The sequence below is a fragment of the Triticum dicoccoides genome, chromosome 3B, assembly GCF_002162155.2.
Source record: "Triticum dicoccoides isolate Atlit2015 ecotype Zavitan chromosome 3B, WEW_v2.0, whole genome shotgun sequence".
Classification (NCBI taxonomy): Eukaryota; Viridiplantae; Streptophyta; class Magnoliopsida; order Poales; family Poaceae; genus Triticum; species Triticum dicoccoides.
In genome coordinates, this window is record NC_041385.1 from 185,691,265 (window position 1) to 185,707,406 (window position 16,142).

Sequence of the window (16,142 nt, forward strand, 5' to 3'; positions counted from 1 at the left end):
GTGTATAGTAAAGCCCATTAAACATCCAAAACGGGTAATATAATATCATGTAACAATCAAAAATTATAGATACATTGGAGACGTATAGAGCATCCCCAAGCTTTATTCCTGCTCGTCCTCGAGTAGGTAAATGATAAAAACAGAATTTTTGATGTGGAATGCTACCTAGCATATTTATCAATGTAATTTTATTTATTGTGCCATGAATGTTCAGATCCATAAGATTCAAAACAAAAGTTTAATATTGACATGAAAACAATAAGACTTCAAGCGTACTAACAAAGCAATCATGTCTTCTCAAAATAACATGGCTAAAGAAAGCTATCCCTACAAAATCATATAGTCTGGCTATGCTCTATCTTCATCACACAAAATATTTAAATGATGCACAACCCCAATGACAAGCCAAACAATTGTTTCATAATTTTGATGTTCTCAAACTTTTTCAATGTTCACACAATACATGAGTGTGAGCCATGGACATAGCACTATATGTGGAATAGAATGGTGGTTGTGGAGAAGATAAAAAAAGGAGAAGATAGTCTCACATCAAGTGGGCGTATCAACGGGCTATGGAGATGCCCATCAATAGATGTCAGTGTGAGTGAGTAGGGATTGCCATGCAACGGATGCACTAGAGCTATAAGTGTATGAAAGCTCAACAAAAGGAACTAAGTGGGTGTGCATCCAACTCGCTTGCTCATGAAGACCTAGGGCATTTTGAGGAAGCCCATCATTGGAATATACAAGCCAAGTTCTATAATGTAAAATTCCCACTAGTATATGAAAGTGACAACATAGGAGACTCTCTATCATGAAGATCATGGTGCTACTTTGAAGCACAAGTGTGGTAAAAGGATAGTAACATTGTCCCTTCTCTCTTTTTTCTCTCATTGTTTTTCTTTTTTTCTCTTTTTCTCTTTTTTTATTTGGGCTTCTTTGGCCCCTTTTTTATTTGGGATTCTTTGGCCTCTTTTATTTTTCATAAAGTCCAGGGTCTCATCCCGACTTGTGGGGGAATCATAGTCTCCATCATCCTTTCCTCACATGGGACAATGCTCTATAAATGGAAATCATCACACTTCTATTTATTTAAAACTCAAGAATTACAACTCAATACTTAGGTTTGTCTCTATGTGAATTCCTCCGGCGGTGTACCGGGATATGCAATGAATCAAGAGCGACATGTATGAAAGAATTATAAAGGTGGCTGTTCCACAAATACAATTCCAACTACATGATCATGCAAGGCATTATGACAATAATGAAGCGTGTCATAATAAAAGCAACGGTGGAAATTTGCATGGCAATATATCTCGGAATGGCTATGGAAATGCCATAATAGGTAGGTATGGTGGCTATTTTGAGGAAGGTATATGGTAGGTGTATGGTACCGGCGAAAGTTGCGCGGCACAAGAGAGGCTAGCAATGGTGGAAGGGTGAGAGTGCGTATAATCCATAGACTCAACTTTAGTCATAAAGAACTCATATACTTATTGCAAAAATCTATTAGTCATAGAAACGAAGTACTACGCGCATGCTCCTAAGGGGATAGATTGGTAGGAAAAGACCATCGCTCGTCCTCGACTGCCACTCATAAGGAAGACAATCAAAAAATAAATCATGCTCCCACTTCATCACATAACGGTTCACCATACGTGCATGCTACGGGAATCACAAATTTTAACACAAGTATCTCTCAAATTCACAACTACTCCACTAGCATGACTCTAATATCACCATCTTCATATCTCAAAACAATCATAAGGAATCAAACTTCTCATAGTATTCAATGCACTTTATATGAAAGTTTTTATTATACCCATCTTGAATGCCTATCATATTAGGACTAATTTATAGCCAAAGCAAATTACCATGCTGTTCTAAAGGCTCTCAAAATAATATAAGTGAAGCATGAGAGATCAATAATTTCTATAAAATAAAACCACCGCCGTGCTCTAAGAAGATATAAGTGAATCACTAGAGCAAAATTATTTAGCTCAAAAGATATAAGTGAAGCACATAGAGTATTCTAATAAATTCTGATTCACGTGTGTCTCTCCCAAAAGGTGTGTACAGCAAGGATTATTGTGGTAAACTGAAAAACAAAGACTCATATCATAGAAGATGCTCCAAGCAAAACACATATCATGTGGTGAATAAAAATATAGCATCAAGTAAAGTTACCGATGGACGAAGACGAAAGAGGGGGTGCCTTCCGGGGCATCCCCAAGCTTAGGCTTTTGGTTGTCCTTGAATTTACCTTGGGGTTCCTTGGGCATCCCCAAGCTTAGGCTCTTGCCACTCCTTATTCCATAATCCATCAAATCTTTACCCAAAACTAGAAAACTTCACAACACAAAACTCAACAGAAAATCTCATGAGCTCCGTTAGTAAACTAAAACAAACCACCACTTCAAGGTACTATAATGAACTCATTCTTTATTTATATTGGTGTTAACCTACTGTATTCGAACTTCCTATGGTTCATACCCCCCGATACTAGCCATATATTCATCAAAATAAGCAACCAACACATGAAAAACAGAATCTGTCAAAAACAGAACAGTCTGTAGTAATCTGTAACTTTCGAATACTTATGGAACTCCAAATATTTTACCAAATTAGGAAGTCCTAGGAACTTTATCTATTAATCTTCTGCAAAAAGAATCAACTGAAAAGCACGGTTCTGTGATTTATTAAAATAATTCTCGTGCGCGAAAAAGTTTCTGTTTTTCAGCAAGATCAAATTAACTTTCACTGTAGGTTATCCTAAAGGTTTTACTTGGCACAAACACTAATTAAAACATAAAACCACATCTAACCAGAGGCTTAATGAATTATTTATTACTAAACAGGAGCGAAAAGTAAAGAACAAAAATAAAATTGGGTTGCCTCCCAACAAGCGCTATCGTTTAACGCCCCTAGCTAGGCATAAAAGTGAGAATAGATCTAAGTATTGCCATCTTTGGTATTCAATTCTTCAATAGAACACTTATAACCCTTAGGAGTTTCCTTATTTTTATTAATGATTAAACTCCTAGGCAAGAAATCAATAAATTCGTTTGAAGCAAAAGGTTCCTTAATGATAGCGAAAAAACTGGGATGAACACTTATTGATTTGAGATCCGCATTTTCCTTACTAGAAGATTCACCCTTATTTTTAGGAACATACATTAATTTGGTAATTTTACTAGTAGGAGGAGTTGGACTATTTTTCACGGTTTTTAGACCCTAAGTTGGTAATAATATCCTCAAGTTTACCGATTCTTGTGGAATCTTGATTTATTCTTTCGTTAACTATAGGGTCCTTTTCTTTAAAAAATTCAGAGTATCTCCAACCTTAGATCCATATTGGGTAATTTAGTTGTGGATATTTTTATCCAAATTTTCAATTAACTCTATAGTGGCAACCTTATTGTCAGTAATTTCAAGCCTTTGCATCACATGTTCCAAAGTTAAAATAGTTCCATTAACCAAAAGAGGTGGTGGACCAAACAAATCTATCATAGCATTATAAGAATCAAAAGTATGGCTACCCAAGAAATTCCCTCCGGTAATGGTATCAAGAATATATCTATTCCAAGGAGTAATGCCTACATAAAAATTGCGTAGAAGAATGGAAGTAGATTGCTTCCTAGTAGATCTATTTTGAGCATTGCAAATTCTATGCCAAGCATCTTTTAGATTTTCTCCCTCCCTTTGTTTAAAATTAAGAACTTCATGATCAGGAGTACTAACAATGATAGAAGGAGTAGCAATGACTATGAAATAAATGATCTAACACACAAGAGGCAAGCAAAAAAGAGGCGAACAGGAAAGAGAGGGTGAAAAAAACGGCAAGGGTGAAGTGGGGGAGAGGAAAACGAGAGGCAAATGCCAAATAATGTGATGCGAGGGATAAGAGTTTGTGATGGGTACTCGGTATGTCTTCACTTGTGCGTAGACCTCCCCGGCAACAGCGCTAGAAATCCTTCTTGCTACCTCTTAAGCATGCGTTGGTTTTCCCTTGAAGAGGAAAGGGTGATGCAGCAAAGTAGCGTAAGTATTTCCCTCAGTTTTTGAGAACCACGGTATCAATCCAGTAGGAGGCTACACGCAAATCCCTCGTACCTACACAAACAAATAAGAACCTTGCAACCAACGTGATAAAGGGGTTGTCAATCCCTTCATGACCACTTGCAAAAGTGAGATCTGATAGAGATAATAAATATTTTTGGTATTTTTATGATATAGATTGGAAATTAAAGATCGCAAAATAAAATAGATCGGAAACTTATTTGATGGAAAATAGAACCGGGGGCCATAGGTTTCACTAGTGGCTTCTCTCAAGATAGCATAAGTATTACGGTGGGTGAACAAACTACTGTCGTGCAATTGATAGAAAAGTGCATAGTTATGAGAATATCTAGGCATGATCATGTATATAGGCATCACGTCCGCGACAAGTAGATCGAAATGATTCTGCATCTACTACTATTACTCCACACATCGACCGCTATCCAGCATGCATCTAGAGTATTAAGTTCATAAGAACAGAGTAACGCATTAGGCAAGATGACATGATGTAGAGGGATAAACTCATGCAATATGATATATAAACCCCATCTTTTTATCCTTGATGGAAACAATACAATATGTGCCTTGTTGCCCCTGCTATCACTGGGAAAGGACATTGCAAGATTGAACCCAAAGCTAAGCACTTCTCCCATTGCAAGAAAGATCAATCTAGTAGGCCAAACCAAACTGATAAGTCGGAGAGACTTGGAAAGATAACAAATCATACATAAAAGAATTCAGAGGAGATTCAAATATTTTTCATAGATAATCTTGATCATAAACCCACAATTCATCGGATCTCGACAAACACACCGCAAAAAGAATTACATCGAATAGATCTCTAAGAAGATCGAGGAGAACTTTGTGTTGAGATCCAAAGAGAGAGAAGAAGCCATCTAGATAATAACTATAGACCCGAAGGTCTATGATAAACTACTCACACTTCATCGGAGAGGCTATGGTGTTGATGTAGAAGCCCTCCGTGATCGATTCCCCCTCCGGTAAAGCGCCGGAAAAGGCCCCAAGATGGGATCTCACAGGTACAGAAGATTGCGGCAGTGGAAATAGGGATTCGTGGTGCTCCTGGATGTTTTCAGGGTATATGAGTGTATATAGGCGAAGGAAGTCGGTCAGGGGAGCCACAAGGGGCCCACAAGGGTGGGGGCGCACCTCCCTACCTCGTGGCTGCCTCGTTTCTTTCTTGACGTCCACTCCAAGTCTCATGGATTGCGTTTGTTCCAAAAATAACTCTCCCAAAGGTTTCATTCTGTTTGGACTCTGTTTGATATTCCTTTTCTGCGAAACACTGAAATAGGCAAAAAACAGCAATTTGGGCTGGGCCTCCGGTTAATAGGTTAGTCCCAAAAATAATATAAAAATGTATAGTAAAGCCCATTAAACATCCAAAATAGGTAATGTAATAGCATGGAACAATCAAAAACTATAGATACATTGGAGACGTATCAGGCTCCTTCCCCGCAACACGAGCAGAAACTTGCTTGCAAGGGGGAGCAGGGTTAGACTGGGTGGAAGCCCCCTTGCTTTAGTTGGCCATCACCGATCCAGAACCACCCCAACGATCTGCCATCTTCCCTTTGACCACTTCCACGAACAAGCTTGAACCAGGACCAATTCCATTAACAGCTCGATGAAATTGGATAGGTTGGGGATCAAACGGGCGCCTAATAGTCGGATAGCAATCAGAGGCTAAGGAGATCAAGGCAACTAGGTCCTTCCAGATCCAAGAGAGGAAACCTATCGGAGCGGAGGGTGGAGGAGGTGGCGGGGTATGGTTTTGATGGTGGCGGCGGCATGGGGGACCCAAAGCTGACCAAAGTGATCCTCCACTTCCTCTAGGTCACAATATATCTTACGCAGATGCGTATTTCTTGAAACCACTTTCCCAGGGACCACAGATCTACAGATCAATGGTCCCGGCATAAGAGAATGGTTAATAATATTGCCTATTGATGACTATAACATGTTGCCATGTCATCTGTAGCCAATGTAATAGCCAACGTGTATAGTAGTAGGCTACGAGAAAGTACTACTTTATTATCACATGCCCCACCATACACTCTCACATACTTTCTTGGAGCCTATGCTATAGCCGGTTGTAAATCTACAGCTCGCGTGCCTTCTCTCTACTCTACTCTCCCCTCCAACTCAGTAAAGATATAATATTTAAAGTTTAGAAACACTAACGCCCACACGTGTGGCACTTCTCCAACCCGCCCACACGCCTGGTTCGCCGTTGATTCAAAATTGCACGAATCTTGACACGATGAGGCAATTTTTATGTGTCACGTAGGACAAGGCCGATGTGTGGTGTCGTCGTCAGTTTTCCCTCACACCATTTCTCCCTCCGCCGTCACCAACTGTGAGTCGGGACGTGCGATGGAACTGTCGTTGCGCCCGCATGCGTGGAGCACAACTTCTGTCCCCGTCTCCCCCAACTGGCCATTTCCCCCTCAATGCTGCTGCGGTTTCTCCCCATCCCCTTCATTACTCCCCAACCCACCATGCACAGGGAGTTCCATTCGATTGAAGGAGAAGACGAGAGGAGGAGGAGGCGGCGGCGGCATCGGAAGATTCGACGGCATTCAGCGGCCATTGCTGGTGTTCGCCAGACCGGAGCGTCATCGCCGGAGCAGCCGCGGTGAGAAGGTAAGGTTGTCGAAGCTTTTGTACTGTCCCCTTCCTCCCTGGTCACATTCCTCTCGAGCCCTCTCGAGATTCAGGCGGATACGCGGCCGCTCCGGTGTCCCCATCGGCGGGGGAGTCGCGTGTGTGCCATTTTAGGGTGGCATTGCGTAGCCCCGTTGCCGTCGCGGTGGTAGTCAAGCCGATGAGGCTCACCCGGTGGGGAACCACCTCTCTATGTACGAGAGATTAGATTCCCGCAATTACATGCGTGAGCGATTTATATTTGTTAGTTCGTATTGTCTCGAAGGCTATGATCTTCACTGTTTTAGGTCGACGTTGTTGTTGAATTGAGGGGTATGATAGTTGTGTATGAACCCTAGATCTAGTTAGGTGCATTTCAATGCGTAGGATCATGACAGTCATGGCAATTTCGACACACTTGTTTTATCCACAACTATCCTCATTGATGGCAACTAATTTTCTAAATCAACTATGTCAGTTGCCATGTCCTGTGTAGGATAATGGCAGGTTATGAGATCCAAACTCAGGGAGTGATAGTTATGTATGATCCCTATATCTAGGTAGATGGATATTTAAGTGTGGGATAATGGCAGTCATGGCAATTTCATTGCATTTAGTTTACCTACAACTATCATCTAAGAGGCAACTAATTTTGTGAATAAACTATGAAAGTTGCCATGTCATATCTAGAGTAATGGCAGTTTGTATGTACCATGTACTCACTTCGTTCCCATCTTGTTTTGTGATAGCACAACATATTTGATTGCATTACATGGCAACTCATTTTCTTACCAGGCCAGTGTGTGAGGTGCCACATTATACGTTGTAGACTGGCACTTGTCTGTTCTAATTTGAACTGCCTTAGTTGCCACATCTTTTTGTATGTTAACATGGCAACTTGAACCTAGTAGATGTGACATGTGCTTTTATTAAGCCAATGTGTTAGTTGCCACACTGCATGTTGGACAATGGTAGTTGGGTGTTCCACTGTACTGCCTTAGTCGCCACATTGTTTATTTTACCAACATGGCAAATTGAATCTCCTACATGGCAACTCCATTCTTAAGAAGAAAACACATATCCAGTTGCCATCTTTTTGCACCTGTTTTTCCATTGGTTATTTTTTGCCTTTTTGTGCATGTTCAGCACATGGCAATTACATCCTTTCACATGCTAAAACATTGGGGTAAACATGGCAGTTTTCATTTTTGTTATTGATGATATCCAATGATTCGTTACTTCGTGTATCTCTTTCCGCATCTGTTAGATGTGTTTTCATTTTACACTAACGTGTTTTTGTTCTTACCATAGCACAATGGCTCATGGTGACCATCAAGATGATGATGATGACTTAATGTAGCCACTGCCACAGAATCGTGGCGATGAGGTCACTCTGCCCCTATGTTTTAATTTGATACTGAGTTCTCATTCTTCTGTTAGAACTAATTTTTACTACATTGAAACATGGCAAAAAATGATCCTTTTTGTGTTATGCAGAAGAAGAAGTGGCAGCGCAATAGGGCTTCGCAAGAACGCCTGACTATACTGACAGAGGGATTTACTAATGAGCAGAAGGGAGCTGCCGGTGAGATGGGTATGCAGGCTCTGATGAAGGTTCGGTGCACGAACCTAGTAAACCCTGTATGTGACTGGCTCGGTGAGATATATGAGCCTACGTCTAGGGAATTCATGATTCCGGGATGTGGAAGACTGCCTTTGAATGAGGAATCTGTGTTCTGCACTTTGGGTGTCCCCCGTGGAGAAATCAAAGTCCCTTATGAGGTGAACAATAAGATTGAGGAAGCTTTGTTCGCCCGTTTATTTCCCGGAATGGCATCCATGCCTAATACGACTGTGCTAGCAACTTTGCTGGAGGGCATGACAACCCAAGGCGAGGTTTTTAAGATGAAGCTGCTCATGTACTTGATCTCGGCTGTATTTGCGCCTACCACATCTCTTCGCCCAAGCAACAAGTGCTTCCCTATCCTGGTGACTGTTCTCCCTCTATTCGTTTACATACAAGCTTTTGTTTTTGATGTCATGCAGAAGTTAGTCACTGCCAGTTTTCATGTTTTTCTTGAATGCCGATGCGACATCTTTTTGTCCTGAATTGTGTTTGTGCAGGCGGAGCTGAAAGATTTTTAAAAACATGAATTGGTGTAAATTCATTGTCAACTTCCTGCATGATGCATTCTGAACTAAGATGTACCAAAAGGGTTGCCGCTTGCACCTAATGGTATTTCCCCTGCTCTTTATGCAAATGCTCTTAGCACGGTTCATTCTTTCCTAAATGAACATTGCAACTGTTCATAAGTGGCAACCGAATTGTTTTGCATTTTGGTATCTCTATTTGGTCATAATCTGACAACCCATAGTTTTGACAGAGCTTTTTTCTGATTTTCTTTTTATGGCAACCATAGTCGATCGTGCATGGCAACCCTTTGTTATATTTTGTTTGTGACTTTTCCATCTCAAAGTGAAGTTTGTTTGATACATGGCAACTGTAGTTGGTGTATACAAGGCAATTTCATTTTTCTATCTATAATACACATAGTGATCATTTCCTATGTTCATTTCTCTTTATCCAATCTGGATGGCAACTATCATGTTGAACTTGTGCAACTAACAATATAATAACATGGCAACTGCCAATGTAAGATGACAGCAACTAACAACATAGATAGGTGGAAACTAACAACATAGATAGATGTCAAATCTTTCTTTCCTTTTTTTTAAACTTGTGACTCAAGGGACATTGTACTACCAATGACATTTAAACCATGGTCATTTTCCTTTTCTTTTTTCCCGCATTTCTATATTGTTTCTTTTCCTCCACAACATTGATCATTGTCATATTCTGATTTACTTGCTCTCTTTATTGTGCAAACCATCTCATGTACGTCGATAGTCTTGATTTGTCCACTGTCGACTTTACTGAGATAGGAGGCCCGCCGCCTGCAGATAAGTTTGCTGTCTCTGGGTGGACGTATGATGTTGTCAAGGTTGTACTTGCTGCAGACATGGTATATGATACAAAATATGGGAAACTACAGGTTAGTTGTGTCTTCTTTACACCACCTAACCGCTTCCATTATGGCTAACAAGTCATAAAGAACTTGGCAACCATGGTTGACTGCACATGGCAACCATATTTCTCTTCGTACGGCAACTCCGTCGTTCCCCGTTGAAACTCCTTTTTTTCCTTGCAATCCATGATTGTAGTCACTGCTTCTTATTTCTTTTGACATCTTAGTTGTTTTTGCTATTTTTCAGCTGATGGCCAACCATGCTATAGACTACAGTGTGTTTGGTGGGACACAAAACTTTGGCAAGTGGATGGATGTGCATTCAGCTCCGTCTTGTCCCGCTGAGGTAGTCAAGCATGTTTACTTGTTTTTTGAAATTATTTTTTTATTGTATTTTATTTCTATTTTATGGTGGTTCTGCCTTATTTTTCCTAATCATGTGTCCTAATATGTTTTGTAATTTGTTACTTTTTGTTTTCTGATCAGGCGAGAGCACCTGTTGAGCACCTAGTTGGGCAGTTTGCTTCTGGCATGACCAGCTTGCTTGGGAAGTTGGTCGAGGGTTGGACAGCACTTAATGGTTCTTGATAGCGACGTGGTTGTGAGGCAGTTCACATCATTTATTGGAGAATGGACACAACAACACCAATGGCAAAGTTGAGTGTAGATATTGTAAGCCTAACATATCGCTTACTCGTCGTAAGATTCCTGCAACATGAGACTTTGCAGCCATGTAGGTCAGTACATTGAATGTACTAGCAAATTCACACCATAGAGCAAAGATGAATAATAGCTATTTTTACATGCATATTTGGGCGGTGGAGGCTCTAAGTTTATCTTTGCATAAAGCCATTTTTCCCTACAACAAAGGAATAAATTTTATTTAACTACCAAGTGTATGTCATTAAATGAGAAGGTTCCTCCAACTCAATCCCAAAGTAATAATTATAACCCAACAATTTCATTAAATATAGTGATGAGATCAAATCAATAATTAAAGTACCAGATACTCAAGATGTCCATAACCGGGGACACGGCTAATCATGATTAGTTTGTGCACTCTGCAGAGTTTTGCGCACTTTTCCTCACAAGACTCGATCGCCTCCCTTGAAGTCCTCGCACTGCCTGGTGTTTGAGAACGGGATGACCGAGACACAGTCTTTCAGAAGCATTTACTCTCTACTCCGGGCGGACCGGTACACCTACAATCCCCCTACATCTGCTAGTCCACCTCTTCAAGAGCTCACACAACTTACTCAACTATGCCAGAGCCCATAATGGCTTGTGGCTGCACACGGAAGTTTCTAGCATGAATAATCTTATGATCCCTTTGAGCCTAGGCGGCATTCCATAGGGTGATCACACGGGTACAATGGGATCCCCTTGGGCAAGCACTGGGTTCTCCAGGTGCCCGGGCAAGCCACTGGGTGCTCCAGGGTGCCCCAACCAATCCACCCAGATGTGTATTAAAGTAGGCACCTTAAGTTTCCCTTAGTTAACAATATCTCTCTCATCTTTCATGAATTCTCTCAAACTAAACCACGTCTACAAGCATAGCAAAGTAGTATAAGCATGACGTAGTAACACCCAAGGGTTTGAATATAATACAATAGGTTCCTACCTCATCAACTACTTCCCAGTGCCCACATGTTATCAAACCTACTCATGCAATGTTTGAGGGTTTTAAAAACTGGGTAATGAAAGGATATGATCAAAGTGTGTACTTGCATGTACTATTGATGAAGATCTTTCACACTCATAACTCCTGATAGTTCTACTCATCACACTCCATTTAATCTATCGTAAGCAATCAATAGTAACCACACATAAGCAATCATGCAAAAGAGTCGAAGAAAAGATCTTGGAAAACTTCAAAAACAAGCAATTAAATCTTGCAACAGAAAACAATTTCTAACAGTACCAAAATTGAGTGAATTTGTCCTTATCAGAAAGTTTAGGTCAAGAGCTTCGATTTGCAAAAAGAATCAACTAAATCGAAGTTACGAAACTCAAGAAACAGACGAAACAAGATCGAATACTAATCTGAACTAAACTCAAAGTTTAAATTGTCAAAAACATGTTCAAGTTGGTTTAGTGGACAGAGGGGATCATAATGAAGAAGTGGGCGTTGGTTTCGTTGGATTTGGACAAACGAGTAAAAAGTTGTGAGGTTTGAATATCAGGGGTTAAATTGTAAAATAAAACAAGCGAATAGGTCCATGGCAAAAATTAAAAAGAAAAAGAAAAATTCTACGAACAAACGTTCGCTAACAGAGACTAACGGACGGAAACTGTTCGCTACAGAACCTAAACTAGCGAACGTCCACTAAATAATCTAACTAAATAATAAACTGGCTTTAAATAGAAAAACCGCAGAAAACCAAAAGTAAACCGGATCGAACCGGGGCGACGGTTTTACCGGTCCACGGCGGCTTTGTCGGCGGCGGTGGTTTTCGGCGACGGCGGGCGGCGGTAATGCGGGCGACGGCGGCTACGCGGCGGCGCGGCAGCAGGCAGCAGCAGCGGCAGCGCGGGCGACGCGTGGCTACGGCGGCGATGGAGATGCAGCGGCGGCGGCGGTGATGCGAGACGGCGGCGCAGCTGCGAGAAGCGGGAGAGATAGAGAGGGGTGGCGGGGCGCATATTTTAGAGGGGGGCAAGGAGGCGTGGGGACGGGGTACGGCGACGAGGGGACTCCAGGCGGAGTACGGCGACGAGCGGCGGCGTGCCCAGGGAGGACTCCGCCCTGGGATCGGTGACGACGGTGGTTGGGCTGGGCCGCAGCCTGGCAGGAGCTGGGCCGGCCCAGTTCGGCAGTTAACTTTTTTTTAGAAAAACAATTTTTTTACGGACAACAAAAATAAAATAAAACGATAAATAATAAAAAAGATATATAGGCATATTATATATCAAAATTTTCAGAAAAAGATTTTCTACAACATGAACATTTTTCTAGTGTCAAATAAAATCCACAAAAATTCAAATAAAGCAAAGAGTGCTACTATTGCAATAAAAAACCCTAAAATCATTTTAAAAATACCAAAATGATTTCAAATTTATTTCTCTCAAATTTTCTAATGTAGGGAATCATTTTACCCTAATTTCCATATATTTTAATTTTGGAGAAAAATAATTTGAATAAAACCCAAATAACTCCAAATTGAAAAATAATAATTTCAAAGGGACTTTAAATTTGATTCTTGTAAACATCCAACTCATATTTCATCTGATTTGAAGAAGTCATTTTATCTTCTCTCATGAAAATCATTGAGTTGCATAAAGTTTCTGAATTTGAAAAAAATATTTTCAAATAGGATTCAAATCTTTTCAAAACCCTTTTCATTTAATTAAATGGAAGAAGTCATATCATCTTCTCTCTAGAGTTTTGTATTTAAAAACAATTTGAATTCATGGAGATCATAAAAGCAAGATGGGAGTTTTGGGAAAGTCATTTTATTCCCTCTCATTTAACTTTCAAAAAGTTCCAAATCTCACTCAATTTCACTCAAGCAACCACACCACAATCAGGCAAACAATAAAAAGTATTTATTTAATATAACATTCCAAAATTTAGAATTTTGGGATGTTACAACGTTTGTCATTTTTTGTACGTGTAGTGAGGTGACAGCTGGTGGACCATCAGTTAAGAAGAAACAAGCACCTACGCCAACCCGTGTTTCTGCCTGGTTGAACAAGGCGGCGCCCGCTGCTGGTGCCACCACTTCCACTAGGTCGTCTCCTCGCACATCGACGTCCAACACCGGGGATCCTGTCGTGCTAGAAGACTTGAGGAAGACAACCAAGAGGTGGGTTCTCCCTCTCTGTTATCTACTTTTTTATGCTTGAGCTATCTTCATTATGTCGTGATATGGAAATGCATTCTATTTCAACTCTTTTCATGGCAATTGCACGCGATGAGCTTGTCAAGTTATTTATTGTCCTGATGCTAATTTTGTTCGATATATTCTAAATCATATACAACTTTTTACTTGACCCTTTTTTTTGGCAACTACTATCTACCTCTCATGGCAACTGTCTAACTTGACACATGGCTACTCATGTCTGAACCACATGGCAACTATTGTTTTATGATCTAAATTTTTTTTATGGCAACTCCTGTGTAGCGACCACGATCCCAATGGACCGAAATCTCTATGCTAAAGTGTCATCCCTGGATCGGTAACGCTGACACACACAGTACTCAAGGAATTATGACGGAGTTCAATCACACACTTATTACATCGAGTCCTCATAAAGAGTATGATTACACAAAAATATCATGGCTGAAGGCCATCTAAACTAAATAACTGCGCAAGCTTCGAATGTAAATGAGTCCATCAACTCCAACGGCATAGCTAAATGCAAGACAACGACCTATCACACCTTATTCGTCGTCTGAGTAGTCTGCAACATGAGACGTTGCAGCCGTGTAGGTCAGCACATTGAATATGCTGGCAGAGTTACACTATAAAGCAATGAATGCAAGAACTATATCTACATGCAATATTTGGCTGGTGGAGGCTCTAAGTTTATGATTTTGCATAAAGCTAGTTTTTCCCTGCAACAAAGGAATAAATTTTATTTAACTACTCCCAAGTTGTTCCAATATTTGAGAAGGTTCCTCCAACTCAAATCACAATTAGACAAGTATCATCATTAAACCCAATTCAAATTTATTAAAGAGTGATGAGATCAACAGTAATATCCAATTCCAGATACTCAAGATGTCCATAACCGAGGACACGGCTAACCATGATTAGTTTACACACTCTCCAGAGGTTGCGCACTTTTCCCCACAAGAATCGACTGCATCCATGATCGGAAGATCGAGAAATAGTCTTTTTGAAGCATTAACTCTCTACTCCGGGCAGACCGGTACACGTACTTTCCCACTACATCTGCTAGTTCACCTCTTCGATAGCTCATACAACTTACTCAACTATGCCAGAGCCCATAATGGCTTGTGGTTGCACACGGAAGTTTCTAGGTATGAAATATCATATGATCCCTTTGAGCCTGGGTGGCGAACCAAGGAAAAATCACACGGGTACTCCAGGATTTCCCTTAATGGACAAACACTGGATTCTCCAGGTGCCCCAACCAATCCACCCAGATGTGTCTTAAAGTTGCCACCTTAATGTTATCCAAGATTAATAACTCTTAACTTCCATGTGAATCACGATCCAAACCCCGTCTACAAACATCGCTATGCAATAATAAAGCATAAAGTATATTCCCGGGGTGATCAAAAGGTATTAGGTTCCTACCTAAAGTACTACAACCAAACCACATGCTCCCAATCCTACTCATGCAAATATTTGAGAGGCAATAATAATGCATAGTAAAAACTGGGTATAGAAGAGTATGATCAAAGTGTAACTTGCCTTGCTGATGATCTGCAAACTCTAGGGATTCGTAGTAACAAGCTTCACACTCCGGGTAATATAGCGTAGACAAACAGTAGCTTACATAAGCAATCACTCAAACAAAACAGAGAGAAATCAAGAAAAGATCCAAATCAAACACGAAAGAAACGAACATCTAATCTAAATAGAAAACAAAACCTAACAGCATTATTATCATATGGATTAGATCTTAGTAGTAGGTACATGTGATTAGCTATGGTTTGCAAAAAGAAACAACTCAAATGGAGAAACGAAACTCAAGATACGAACGAAACAAGCTTGTCGGGAAAAATGATCCACGAACACCTATGGGACCGGCGGACCGAGCCCCTTTCGGTTAGGCGGGGGGCGGAGATCGCGCGAAGAGCAGATCGAGGCGAAGCACACGAATGATTTAGCCAGCTTCGGAGCTCTCCGGAGAGATAATACTCCTACTGTTGCATGTCTGATTGTATTGAGTTCTTGCTCGGGAGCGCTGAGTGCTACAGTACACACTAGCTGCTAACGAGACCGAGCTTGAGTGTTTTCTTTCTTCGAACCCCCCTCTACGTTGCGCATGGGCCTCCTTTTATATGCTCAAGGGGTCACCGACAGGTGGCAACGTATACAAGGGTAAAAATGGAAAAGGTGTTGCGGTTGGTACAACTACTTGTACAGTGTATCATACCTAACCCTGACGGCAGGGGACAAAGGCATTAATTGCCCGTCTGCGTCACCAAAATAGTGCAAAAAGGGACCATCAGGGACGCCACCGCTTGCCACGATGGCAATCTTGTCAGCGTCGCTTGCCACCTCGCACCGCTGGCTGCACTGCCTCTCGCCACGCGAGCCTGGAAAGGTCCCAGGGCGACACGTTGGTGGATGTGCTGGAGTGCGGGTACAGAGTGGTAGCTTGCCGTAGCAAGCGCCTTGCCGCGGTCGTTGTCTTGTCGCGTCCGGAAGCTTGTCGCTCACCGGGCCTTGCCAGGACGTGTGGCGCGTCGTG